Source organism: Vombatus ursinus, unplaced genomic scaffold, assembly GCF_900497805.2.
Source record: "Vombatus ursinus unplaced genomic scaffold, bare-nosed wombat genome assembly UNPS02014779.1, whole genome shotgun sequence".
Classification (NCBI taxonomy): domain Eukaryota; kingdom Metazoa; phylum Chordata; class Mammalia; order Diprotodontia; family Vombatidae; genus Vombatus; species Vombatus ursinus.
Window position 1 is genome coordinate 38,777,559 of NW_020954557.1, and position 14,464 is coordinate 38,792,022.

Here is a 14,464-nt window from a genome sequence, read left to right on the forward strand (position 1 = left end):
TAAAAGAAAAAAACATGTCATGTGCACAGCAGAACATAGGAGAGGATTCAGAATATATAGCAATAACTTTTCATTTCAAGAAAGCCTACATATTAAATACTTTGTGTTACGTTGAAAGCTATCCATCTTTGCTTTTTTGTAGGTTTTCTTTTGTTCTCTGCTGTTTACTTTTTTTTTTGACATAAATGACTTTTAAAAATGAGAGATAGCTTTGCTTTTCCCAAACAAAAAAAAATTAGTTAGAAGAATAGCATTATTTTTATATATTTTTGCAAATTTCTTTAATGTCTGGGTTAATAGAAGACAGTTGGATTCTTCATATCTTCTGCTGCAGTATATCATTTTGGTTGAAGTATATGAAGAAAATCCTACTTTGAATCCAGGTCCTTTAACTGGGGCAGCTAGGTGTTGAAGTGGATAGAGCCCTGGTCTAGAGAATCAGGAAGACTCATCTTCCTGAGTTCAGATCAGGCCTCAGACACTCAGTAGCTCTGTGACCCTGGGCAAGTCACTTGACCCTGTTTGCCTCAGTTCCTCATCTGTAAAATGAACTGGAGAAGAAAATGGAAAACCACTCCAGTATCTTTGCTACAAATAACTGACATAAGATGTTTGCCCTATAAACAGATGGTAATCCTATCCCCCAGTGCCAGCATCCAAAGGACATTCCATTATATTTACTTACAGTAATATAGCTGTGATCTGAGTTTTGTTAATAAATAATATTTTATTTATTATTTAATAAATTATTTATTCATATAATAAATTAAAACATGCTTTAAGTTCATGAATGAAAATGCTGGGCAGCAGTGTCAAATTCAGATAGAAATGAATCCCTGAGGGCCACATCTTGACTTAGAAAACCACAAATTAACATTATCTATGTTTTATTGCATTTTAGTTTATTTTTGTTAAACATTTCCCAATTATATACATTATATATAAATATATAAACATTTCCCAATTATACTTAAATCTGATTCTGGCTGTACTAGGTAGGGAGTTTTGCCTGCTTGAGTCTGACATCTCTGCTGTACAGAATAGTCAAGATGTGGTTCTAGTTGTTACTTAAAGGGATAGGCCATACACAGCATTGGTTATGCCCTGCTTGTTTTAGTCACATCTTTAAACACAGGAAAGTTCGACCCCATCATCTTTCGAATAGGAAGGATGACAGCACATAGAGATGCCAAGTAATAGACTGTGTTATGGGTTTAATACACTCATTTACTCTCATTGTAAAAAAAATAATGAAACTGGTAAAAACTATTTATGGAACCTGAGGAGGACATATTTTGCTGGTTTTAGTTTGTGTATGAAGTTTTGAGTATAGCTCTTCACATAAATACTGAAATGCCTAGCATAAAGAACGCAGCCTGGGGCATACCCCATAAAACTTACAGTGCAATTAAATGAACAATTTCCACTGGAAATAAAATGGCATGTTGGGTGGAATATGAATTAAACTACGCAAAAGCACAAAAGCAGAGCCCTGCAGCTCAGAGTCATGTGCTGGGGTCAGGTGAAGGACCCCCTTGTCTCAATGCTGCCTCTTCTAGGTCAAGGCCAATTAGCAAAGAAAGATAATTGTGGTCTGCATCAAAAAGCAGGTCATTCCAGATTCTGATTAATGTAGTCTCCCCATCATCATCCCCATCTCCACTTGAAAAGCCTAGTGAAATCAAGCAAGAAACTAAGTCTAATATTTAATCACGTTACAAGCATCTCCAATCCAACCAGGGTGGGCATAATTTTTGCATAAGTAACATGTGTTTACCTCCCAAGTGGTCAATTCTAGCTCAGGGTCATCAGGCATAGTTAGTAAAGAGTTAGTTAACAAAGGTTTGTTTAATTAGGAAGCAGCAAAGTCATGAAAACACTCACTGATTTGCACTGTGGAGCACTCTATACCCCCAGCTCAGGCTGGATCCAGGGAGATTAAATGATAATTCACTAACTTGCCCTAGGGGAAAGCAAGGATCAGGGAAGCTTTTAGACTGCAAAGCCCTTGAAACAGATAGAATTATCTTCTGTTTCAATTTGTGTGTTTAGTGTACACAAAGTTTCACTCTCTAAGTACATTCTTGTCTCATTTGGAGTTGAGCTAGCCCTCCCAAGGCACAGAACAGAAGAAAAAGGAATTCCTTTTTCTTCCAAGAATTAGGGGGTAGGGTCAGGAAATGAAATCCTCAAGTTGATTTTTTTCCCCTCTTTTAAAGCTTGAAGATGGAAAACAGAGAATGTTAAGAAATAAATGGGAAATATTGACCACATGGCTAAAATGAGTCGTACTGTCTGCCTAAAAGAATTAAAGTGTAATTCTTGTGTTTGGTTATTTTATTTCATTTTGGTTTTGGCCCATTCCCTCTTCCCTTGCAAAAATGATTCAGCTTGTTATATGGATTTTCCTTGGAAAGAGATATTTTTTCATATTGCATAAGGACATTTCCTGGGGAAGTTTACACTTTTGGCTTGCATGCTCAGATTTACTTGATTCTGGCCTAAATCTCAGCATATCTGATTTACATGCCAAGAGTTTCTTTTGTGGACAAATCTTCCTGCTTCCTGAGCGTTTGCCAGGGGGAGCCTGTTTGCAGGAAGCGATGTGTCCTTAGCTGCTGAGGCAGGCTCCTCCCCATAGAAGCTTTGGGGATGGAAGATTCTGGAAGGGCAGTGTGCAGCCTGTGCTAAAGGCAGGCAGGGAGGGGCCAAATCTGAGTCGGGAAACCTGGCCTCTCCCAGAATTTGTGTCCATGGACAAGAAGTGAAAGTGTTAGCTCGTTATTAGAGAGAGAGAGGATGGGAAAGGCACAGGCTGGGTGAATTAATAGCAGCAGCAGTAAAGCAGCTTTGTGTGAGTGACCCTGGTATGTCCTACGTCTATCTCTTAGACTAAAGGCATAATAAAAAGGCGGCTCATGTAGGTTAGCCCAACCTAACCTAATGTGAAAATCTTTGCTGTTTTATATAGAAAGGAGGTGGTTTGTAGAGAAAACAATAGCCTCCAATCTCCCCCTTGGTAGACCAAGTAAATGAATTAAAATGAACTCTTTTTACTAAACATTTGTGTTTTAAAGACAATAGCTGAGTGACATGCACGGGAATGTTCATTTTCTTTTCATTGTTATCTTTTTCACTTTTGCTATACATCTACAATCCAAAATATTTCTTGTTGCTATTTAAAAATATCTTCCGTAATTAGCAAAATATGCTGTAATTTATCAGGGCATTTTTGGAGCTATGGCGCCAGCTAGTGGCAGCAGAGGGTCCCCACTCATGTCGCCCTTCAATCCCATAGTTGAAAGGGGTTGATTCTTTTCATGATCATAATGGGAGATCACTGCAGTGTGACCGAAAAGGGACAGATAGAGTGATAGGCAAAAAGCGAGGGAAAGGACGAGGGGAAGAGGACGTAAAGACCAGACAGATGTCATCTTTTCTCAATAGGACTTAAAACAGAAATCATTTAAGTGAAACCTTCCAGGCATCATTGATGGAGAAACTGTTGTCTCAGTGAATTTTCAGCCTTGTTTTTGTTGTTGTTTTTTTTCATCTGTAGATATGATTGACTGTATGTTCAGGATATGTAATGATGGTGGAGCCTTCCTGCAAATACTGCACTAAGGAAATGCAGTAAGTCTAACTTTGCTCATTTCTAAGCGGCAGATATTTCTACCATGGCCATGCCTCGGCCTCCACAGTCATTGGTTCAGCTGTGGGCTCTGAGATGAATAACTCTCAAATGGCTAGTAAAGCAGAAACCTCTTCAGTGGGTATTTGTAATTGGACACTGTTAAAAAAAATAAAGAACATTATTTGATAAACAGTCAAGGCAAAATGTGGTTAATTTTGGAGGTAGATTTGGGGCCTGGGGCCAAATCAACATACAACCAAATTTAAGTAATTTATGATGATTTGCAAGAAAATTGAAAAGATACAGTATTTATTTTAAGAACAAAGAGTCATTGGCAGGCCATCTTTTCTGGTTTAATTAAGCCATAACTGATCTTAGTGGGGTTGCGGAGAGCTCTTGAATACTAATAAATAAAATCAGGGTCTGAGGCATTTCTTTCATTAAATACTGGGAGCTGTTTATAACTCTATTACTTACTGCTAAAATCAATTATTATTACTAATACTGTGTTAGAAATTTATAACAAAAAGCAGGCTGAAGGTTGTAAAGAAAACTTTTCTTTTTAAATGTCACACATATTGATGAAGGTCAGCTATAGTGAGTCAGGATAACCTGAATTGAAACTTCTTGTAATAATATTGTGTGAAGGTGGATCTAATTTTAGGAGGTTACAGGCAGGAAGAAGAATTGTCACAATCAGTCTATTTGTTTTATTTTCCTATTGGGGGAAATACATTTGAAATATGTATGGAATAATATTAGTAGATAAAAAAATCGCTAGTGATCTTGTCTGTATGTGATGCATTTCTGTGAAACATTATTCTTAAACACCTTTTAAAAATAAAGGAGCACAACTAAATACTGTATATATTCATTTAAAAAAATCTATGTATTCTTGCTCAACATATTTATATTTTTCCTTCGGTTTAATCACCTCATGGCTTTTGGTCTTTTAAGATCACCTATACACTATTGTACCCTTTAAATCATAATGCACCAGTTAAATATTTGTTTTACCTTAAGTTCTTGTAGAAGAAAATCCATAAAGTTACCCAGTTTTAGTTGGCTTTTTAAAGCTTTATTTTTTAAAAGTTTAAATTTTTTTTATAATTGTCAAACAGATGTCCCTCATTTCTATAATGCATACTGTAGTGATCCATTTTTTTTTGCACCTTGTGAGACAAAATTCAAGTTAACTTAACTGAATATAATTCTTGCAATTGAATATAATAATTCAATTCTTAATTGAATATAATACCTTCAAAAGACTTTTTTTTTAAAGAAAGAAAAATATCATTTGAAGTCACCTTTTGTGAATGACAAGGGATTAGTGTTCTCATATACACTGAAATGATAGTTGATGGTAAGAGTTGGCCTCCTGTAAAAATTTGAGTATTAAACTAAGGAGAAATATTCTATACTTATTTAGAAAGTAATACATTTTACTTTGTACATGCTTGTTTTAAAATGACGAGGATGTCAAATGTTATGTAAATTAGGCATAGACATCAGAGTCATTTAAAAAACTGTAGTATAATTCCTAATGGCTTAAAATATTTTGATGCTCCTTATAATCCTCACATAATGGCTCATATAGTGTCAATTAAATGGACTAAAATGTGGATTTATTAGATTATGAAGATTGTTTATTATTTTTACATGAAAGTTTTCATGATGCGACAAAATTCTAAATGAAATCTGTCTCCCAAATGAATGCACTGTAACATTACTTAAAATTAAAAAAAAAAGTCTTGAATTTGAACATATTTTTTCTCATTCTCCCAAAGCCCTTTGGGATTTTTCAAATAGTTTTAGAATGATGACTTTGGCAAGTAGGCAAAAATGAACTAGTATTCATGGAAATATACTACAGATTTCAATTCTTCAATTTATTTGAAGCATACTATGCAAAGTTTATGAGTCACTCTTTACTCTTCTCTGAAAACAACCATAATACCTTAAAAACAAAAATTTTAAAAAGCAAAGCTGGGTCGGCAAAGACAATGTATTCCAAATGGCAGATTTACTAATAATCAGATGCTTAGTAAATTTGATTACATGGTGTTTATACGGTCTCTTTTGCTGGGAAAGCAGTTGCTGGAGTTCTCCACAGACCCCTCTATTAGAAGACTTTGCCATGGTATGGAAGTTCAACACATCTGCCAGCAGAGTGCTACAGATGGTTTGACTCATTAGCCTGCAGAACTCTAACGGAACGTCACGAGGAGATCTGGGATCTCGCTTGGACTAAATATTAAGCTTGCCTCCTGTTCGATGTCAATACATTCCTTTAAAAAAAAAAAAAGGCCAAAAAAAAAAAAAGCCAACCCACCCCAAAGTAAAACCAACCCTTAGCCTGTTCTTTTGGGCCTTGGGTAGACTTTAAACGTAGCTCTGGCAAAGATTAGCCATTAATGGAGGTGCCCTCCCCAATTCTGCCAAAGAGCTTTACACAGTAGGCAAATTCACTTCAATTAAATGGTAATTCCAGCCTTGGAAAAATATCTCTGTCTAGATCTAGTGGTACAACCATTTTTGAAATTCCCTGGAACCTATTCAAGCAGCTTTTGGAATTCCAGGCGATAGATTTCGCTGTCTCCTCCTCCACGTACAAGCTTACTTGCTGTATTAAACACATCGACGATCCTATTTCTCCTTCCCCTCCCCGCCCACTGATTTCCTGGCCCGCTTATATTTTAATTTTGTTTTGTTTACTGTTTGTTTATGAATTAGCCTCAAAATCAGGGCAACAAGCCGCAGCAACCTGAGAGGTTAGTTAAGTTTGGCAGTAGAAACAGCAGGGGGAGCTCATACTGTTTTATGTTGTTGTTTCCTGGGCTGGCTGGGTTATTATCCTAATTATTATTGTTGTTGTTTGGTTTTCTTTTGTAACGTACATGCTTAGAACATAGATAATGACTAAATGCTGTATTATTGCAATTTTAGGTCACCCAAGGTCAACATTTGTTCTTAAATTGCATGGCCCTGTTAGGATCCCAGGAAAATTAAGAGAGAGGACTTGGCAGTGAGGTATTCAGTCCACTCTTTTAACTCAAAGATGAATATTGTTCTAATTTGAGTTCTATTTCTCAGAAAAACTGAATTGCCACATAATCTCTGTGCTAACTTACTAATGTGTTCAGAGTTGAACACCTAGATACCTAAAATCAAAACAATGAGATTTGATGTAGCCTTGAGGATGTAGCTAGTGAGAATTTATTTGATATCAGTACAGGTTTAATATTATCTCTTGTCTTGTTTTAAATTTTACGGTTAATTAAGTGGAAATTATGAGTAGCATGTAATAATCCTCTCTTATTCTGCTTCTGACAATCATATAGGCATCACTGGGTATATAATACCAGCTGAAGATTCAGGGAAGACAAAAATTCTGTTTTCTTTCGAAGGAAACTACTAAAACTATCAGGCTTTCAGTGGTATTAACATTTGAGATTTGGGCTTGATAGCTCATAACAGAGCACAGTATTCTAGCGTGTATAAGACCAGACTGGAATTTAGGAGACTGAAGTTCCTTTCTGAATCCACTGATCCCATTTTTGGGACATTGCGTGAAGGACCAAACATTCTGGGGTTTTTTTGTTTGTTTGTTTGTTTTGTTTTGTTTTGTTTTTTGGAGGCAATCGGGTTAAGTGACTTGCTCAGGGTCACACAGCTAGGTCAAATTTGAACTCAGATCCTCCCTACTCCAGGGCTGGCTGGTGCTCTATCCACTGTGCCACCTAACTGCCCCAAAATGTGTTTTAATTCTTGTCAATGAGGAGGCAGTGTACTACAGTGGAAACAGCCCTGGGTTTTTCAATCAGATAACTTGGCTTCAAATCCTGTATTTTATACTTAGGACTTTGGGCTAATTACTTAATCTTCCTAGGTGTCAATTCCTTTATCTGTAAGCAATAGGACTTGCTTTTCTGTAAAACCAAGGGTTGGACTGGATGACTTCTGAGTTCCTTTTCAGTTCTGAATCTATGATCTAATTTTGTGCATTAATGACTATATATAAAATGGTTGGAAAATTTCGGGATTAAGGAGTTTGTAATGTCAAATCCCACTTCTGCCAGAAATTGGTTTTAGGGCAGCTAGGTGGTGCAGTGGATAGAATGCTGGGTCTGGAGTGAGGAAAACTCATCTTCCTGAGTTCAAATGCAGCCTCAGACACTTACTAGCTGTGTGACCCGTGGTAAGTCACTTAATCCTGTTTGCCTCAGTTTCCTCATCTGTAAAATAAGCTGGAGAAGGAAATGGCAAACCACTCTAGTATCTCTGCCAAGAAAACCTCAAGTGCGGTCAGGAAGAGTTGGACACGACTAAAACAACTGAACAACAACAAAGTCAAATTATTTCTCTTGTATATTATCTTTTTTAACTTCACAAGGAAATCCTATGTAATTAAACACTCCATACATTTTTATTTACATTCCTTTGCTTGTGCCTGTCTTACCAGGAGTGACTTTTCCTACCATCTGCACCTATCAAAACCCTTTACATTCTTGAAGGCCCTACTCCAGTGCTTTTTCTCTCTGGGGCCTTCCTTGAGCTTCCAACTAGAAGTGACCACTCCTTCCTTTGTTCTCACTTAGCACTTTGCTTATAGAAGCTCTTCATGTCATTTACCTCTTCCTACCCTCTCTTCTTTTTGTTTATCTCATTTCTCCTACCAAAGACTGTATCTTATTCCTATTTTTAATTCCCATGAAACCTAATGTAGTATCTTGCTCATAATGGCAAAATTATGGTTTTAAGAACAGGGTAGAGAAATTAAGGTTTAAAAATATCTATGTTTAGGAGGAATTTTACGGAATTTTCTATCTTTTTTCCTCTAATAGCAACATTCTTTCAGTGATATTATATGGTTGTGAGTCAAGAAGTACCATAATCTCCAAAAAACTGAGGATGAAGATTATTCAAGGAGCAGTGGAGGGGTTCTTGGGGAGCCTGAATAGGCTGAAACACCTTACAGATAAGACATTACCGGAGAGAAGTGGTATGAAAGATTTCATCAGAGAAACATATGGCCAGATAAAAAGATAGGCTGGTTATCTAGTAAGAACAAGCAGATAACTGATGGTTAGCCCATGACTTCATTGGTAATATCAAGAGAATTCAGTGGCCCTCAGCATGCCTGGGAACCCTTTCTGGCAGATTTATGGGAAGACATAGACAAGATGAATCACATCAGATGGGGGGCAGGCATGGAGAGGGTGCTCTGCATTATTGGAAGGGGTACACATATCAGTGAATTCCCAGATCCATTGGAGTAATGCTCTCAGAATGAAACCCTGCAGAGTAAGTAGAATTAGTTGTACATTTGAGATTCTGCGAATAATAATAATAATAATGATACCTTATATATGTGGAATATCTTTTATTTGCTCTTTGATTTGTGAGTTAGTCAATCTTAGTAACATGGAAGGGCAAGAATTTTGATGGATGAAAACATTACCAATTTTGAAAGCATGTGAAAGTTCAGATTTGTAAATAAGACTAGCTGTAGGCAGGCTGGAAGCTATTTCAGTTTTCTCAGAAGCATATTGGTTTTAAGATTGCTTTCTTGAGGTAGCTTTGAATATGATTTTGTAGGAACCATACTATAAATAACACCCTAATTAAGAAAATATCTATTTGGATACTGGAAAGGATCTGTTTTCTTTTCAGGATGAGTGTCTTTTCTCATTGATGCAGATCTCAATCCCACCACAACATCCCATTTTATGTATTTCTCATCCATGTCCTTTTGTAAACAGAGGGCCCACTCAATGCAATAGAAGGCCTTCTTCTGGTTCTTAGAACATCTCAAGGATACCAAAATAATGATAATGATTAATAATAACTAGTATTTATATAGTATTTTAAAGTTTGCAATGCACTTTACAAATATTATCTCATCTGATCTTCACAATAACCCTGTGAGTTAGGTACTACCATTATCATCATTTTACAGACAAAGAAACTGACTGAGAAAGGGGAAGTGACTTGCCCAGGGTCACACAGCTAGTAAGTGTCTGAGACTGGATTTGAATGAAGATCTTGCTGACTGCAGGCTCAGTGCTCTATCCACTGCACCACGTAGCTCAAACTCTTAGGCAGGCCATCTATTGTCTTTCATTCTTACTATATAACAGGTTCACTCATATGTGCACCTGATGATGTCTCTTATGATAATAACGATTGCTGGTATGTAGCAGTTTCAGGTTTGCCTGCTGCTTTACATATGTCATCTTATTTGAGCTTCACAACTACCCTTAGAGGTATAATAGGTACTATAGGTATTATTATTTGCACTTTATAGAAAAAGAAACTGGGGTTTAGAGATTTTAAGTGACTTTTCCATGGTCACATAGCTCATCAAGCATAATCTGAATCCAAATCCAGTACCCTATCTACTATTTCTCAGGTGCAAGTGAAGATTAGAAATATGCTGTGGCCTGATCACACCCTGGGTGTGTTTTTCCATTTCCCAATTGGGGGACCTACAATTTTAATTCTTCTGGGAAGATGGTATTCTAAGGTTCCTCAATTATATAGTATCATTGTGTAATGCTGATATTAAAAGGCTTTGGGACATAGCAGGCATCTTAGAATGATTGAAAGAATTCTGAAAATTTATTTGCTAAAATTATATGTGTGTATATATACATATATACATATACATGCATACACACACACACACACACACACACATATATATATACATGTATGTATGTAATTTTTTTTCCCATGAGGCAATTGGGGTTAAGTGACTTGCCTAGGGTCAGACAGCTAGTGTCAAGTATCTGAGGCTAGATTTGAACTCAGGTTCTCCTGACTCCACTGCATCACTTAGCTGCCCCAAGAAAATATATATTGTTAAATGTTCAACTATATATGTTGAACTTTTTTACAATAAATGAGTGTGGCAGACCAGTTGTCTTTTTTAAAAAGTCTCAGAGTACAAGGAGGAAAAACCTAGCAATTGCCCAGTTCATAGCATTTTAAATTTAGACCTGGAAGGGACCTTAGAGGAAATCTAGTTCAACTCTCTCATTTTACAGATAAGGAAAGTGAGGCCTGGAGAACTTAAGTGACTTTCCCAAGGTCGTATGGATGAACAAAATAACATAGCCACTAGGACTTCAATCCTTTGCCTCTAATGCCAAAGCCAAGGCTTATTATCCTGTATCATACTGATCTTATACAAAGTTTCTGGGGGGAAAATAGCCTTTGATGCCAATATGGAACTTAGCCAGAGTAGTTTAGTTGTTCAGATCTCTTTTTATGTAGTATATATATTTATCTGTTGGGTTCCCTATTTGTTAAATTCAAGCACCCCAGCACCATTTCTGGTATGAAGGACAAGAATTGTCAGCCCTGACTGCAGATTTCATCTCAGTAAATGCTTCTGTGTAGCTTTATTTAAATGGATGGGGTTCTTTTGATTCTATACTTAGCATTATCACACTTTTTTTGCTCAGTTCAGACAGGCTGGGTTGATTATCATTAAAGTATTATTTATTTCTATTTTATTAAGCCCCTTTTTACATTCATGTTACAGGTTAATTTATACTTTTATTTCATGCACTACTTGGCTTTACTGATTAATATGCCCCATGGCATTCAATAAAGCCAGGCAGTGGAGGAAATAAGAGTGGTATTAATTTCTAACATTGCTATAAATTTGCCTTAATAAAACTAGCTCAATAACACTATAGTAGTAATACGATGGATGCCTCCAAATTGTCAGCAAAGATGCCACCGAACAACAGGATTTTTTTGCTCTCCCCTCTTGAATTTAACATTACCAAATACCTTTTTCTTGGAGTATGGAACAGAAACCAACCATGGCTATAATATATTCTTTTTTTCTCTTTCAATGGTAATCTAATAGTTGACATAATACTCCCCTACACAGCTTCCCATCTGACTTAATCTAGCAGTCCTTATCAAGTTTCTCATGCAGATGAACACAGGTTCATAGGTCTCTGCAAAAAGTCAAGTTTTATTCATGTATAAATTTTAACAAAGATTAAAATTATATCTCCAACACTGATACAATCTTTTTTTTTTAGGGTTCCAAAGTCCATTGCTTTCAGAGAGATTACTACTGTGAAATTTGTAAACATGAAATTGGTGGAGAGAATGTATGTCCTAGAACATCCTATGGTAAGTCAAAAGTATTAGGAGTTGACTGGGGAATTCCTCAGCTGAGAAAAGGACACCATGACTTGGGTCTTGTATCTCATATCTTTCCTTCTAGCCCTCAGGATACATTTGTTCAAATAAATTTAGCAAGAAGATTATCAGGAAGACTGGAAAAGCTAAGGCTCACTGTCTCTGTGAATTTCTGGTGGAAGAAAGCAAATATATGAAATATGTTTTTTATTTTTTAGTTCCTTTGTTAAGCAGCTAAGACTATTTATTAACGCAAGTTGGAAGAGAAGACCTTAAGTTTGGTGATGCGAATAATTTGACAAACATTTAAGCCAATTTTCTATACATACAGGAAGTTCTATGAAGTTTTGAGGACGTATGTGAGGGCAAGAGGAATCCCAGTCCTGGGCCCTCCTTTGGTAGGTTCAGCCAACTTGGGAACCTCAGAGAGCCAGGATCAACTGGTTCCAGCTCCTTAAAAACTCTAAGCAAGGGGTGGAGACTCACTCTCTCCTGGCCAGTCCTTGGGGATAAATACTTTTGTTACCCCATGACAAGAGGCATGTTAAGGCAAAGCAATGAAGCTTCAAAAACCTATTGACCTTGTTATGTTATCAAAAGAGCTCAGTTTTTAACATTCCCTCCAAGGGAAAGAAGGCAACATATTTCTTCTCTGTGATTCATACATTACTCAGAAATTCTTAGTGCTCTCTCAGCCCTAACTTTCAGACAAAAGTACAAGTGTAGCTGATTTATCCTGAGGGGTTCCATCTGCTTGAAAGTGAACAGACACCTTTACATGGCCAATTAAAAACAAAACAAAACAAAACAAACTAAAACAACACCTTGTACTTTACAGATCACAGGACAGAATTAAAGATGCAATAAAAAATAACATGGATAAAATCCAAGAAAATAATTGTGACTAGATCTTGCAATCAAGATTATCACTGGAAATTCAGCTGACTAGATTCCTGAACTCTTCTATGAGTACTTTTTCACTTACATTCATCATTCACAGAGTCTGTGTCCAAGAAGGGTCCCAAACAAAATTATGGAATGTTTCCTTTCTGTTTCTTTCTTTCCTCTCTCGTCATTTCCATCCTCATCTCTCACTCTCACCCCCATTTTTTGCAACAGCACTTTAGTCTTCCACTGATTTCCTATAGCCTTGTATTCTCCTGCAGGAAGTGATCTGATAAATGTATTTATACCAGGGTGTTAGTAACTTATCTCTAGAAAGATACCCCACACATCCCCCCTTTAAAAAAAACTTTTCATTTTCCAAGGCAATTATAGAAACAGGACAAACTTAGCACAAAAGAGTGAATTATGAATGATAGAATTTGAGAACTCAGTGGTGGAAATGTTTTGGTGTGGGAAAATATTTTGGGGGGCATACTTTCCAAGTTCTTTAAATCCCTACTAATCAAACTATATAGAGGACGGATAGCAGTTCTACCCATGTGAAAAATTTTTGTCTAGTCAGCTATATAGTGGGTCATCTTGCCATTCACACTAGATATACTGGTAAATTTTAACCTTGATCAAATTGACCTAATGGAATATATTTTTGATTCAGACAACATGAATTCAGATCTATTAACAGTTTTGAGCTGTTGAGACCAAATTTTCATTTGCTTAGGTTCTGTGGAGGCCTCATTTTCAGGTGACTGCTGAGCCATTTTTGAAACCTTGGGCTTCACAAGTCACAGAAAAATCAGAGAGACAAAAGAATCCTATTTCCACTGTTTGCAAGGTAAAACTATCCCTCCCTAAGGATTGTAAGTTTCTTTCTTTCTTTACCTCCACTCACCCCCCCAATAAAAAAAAGTATAAAGGGACTTCAAGGGAAAATTATCTACCCAGGGTCTCTCATAATGTTTGAAAGTGTTAAAAGCACAAAGGAATGCAAACACAAGAAGAAAAACAAAAATCTAGGAGACTTGCAGCTGTACTAGCCCCACAAAGTTACTTTTCCAAAGAGAAAACCCTTCAAAGCCTCCAAGAAGGTCCCTTGCATATTTTGGCCTGATCTTTTTAAAAATAGAAACTTTGGGTGGGGCAACGATCAGACAATAATTTAATTGTGAGCAGCAGAGGCATTATTTACATAGAGAAGAGCGCTGGCTTTGGAAGGAAAGGAACAAGCATTTATTGTTGTTTATGTGCCAGGTGCTATGCAAAATGCTTCATAAACATTCTTTTATTTTATCCTCACAACAATTCTGAGAGGTATTTCCATTTTACAGTTGAGGAAACTGAGGCATTCAGAGATTGAGTGACCAGATTTACATGGTTAGTAAATATCTGAGGCTGAATTTGAACTCAGATCTTCCTAATTTTAGGCCCAGTGCTCTATCCACTGTACCGACTAGTTCCCAGAAGAGGAAGAACTAAGAAGACAAATGTTTAACTCCCGTCTGTATCATTACTTAGCTGTGTGTTCTGGGACAAGTCACTTAACCTCACTGGGCCTCACTTTTCTCATCTGTAAAAGAGAAGTTAGACTTGAAGATCAACATCTTCAAGATCCCTTAGAGCTTCTGATTTAACTGACCAGATTTACGCTGTATATTCAGAGCACCAAGTGAAGCAACAATGTATTGTCAGTGAAGTTTAGATGTTTGTTTAGCTAGCTGAAGGACCCAAAGGATTTTTAATCATTGTGGCCTAAACTTATGC

The 14,464-nt window shown here is 36.7% G+C and overlaps 1 long non-coding RNA gene across 1 annotated transcript; it reads left to right on the forward strand.

The window, feature by feature from the left end:
* Positions 1–2,694: 2,694 nt before the first annotated feature.
* On the forward strand, positions 2,695–11,775 carry LOC114045680. The gene is made up of 3 exons (XR_003569419.1): positions 2,695–2,867; positions 3,560–3,633; positions 11,698–11,775. It is a non-coding gene; the product is annotated as an uncharacterized LOC114045680 (long non-coding RNA).
* The last annotated feature ends 2,689 nt before the right edge of the window (positions 11,776–14,464 follow it).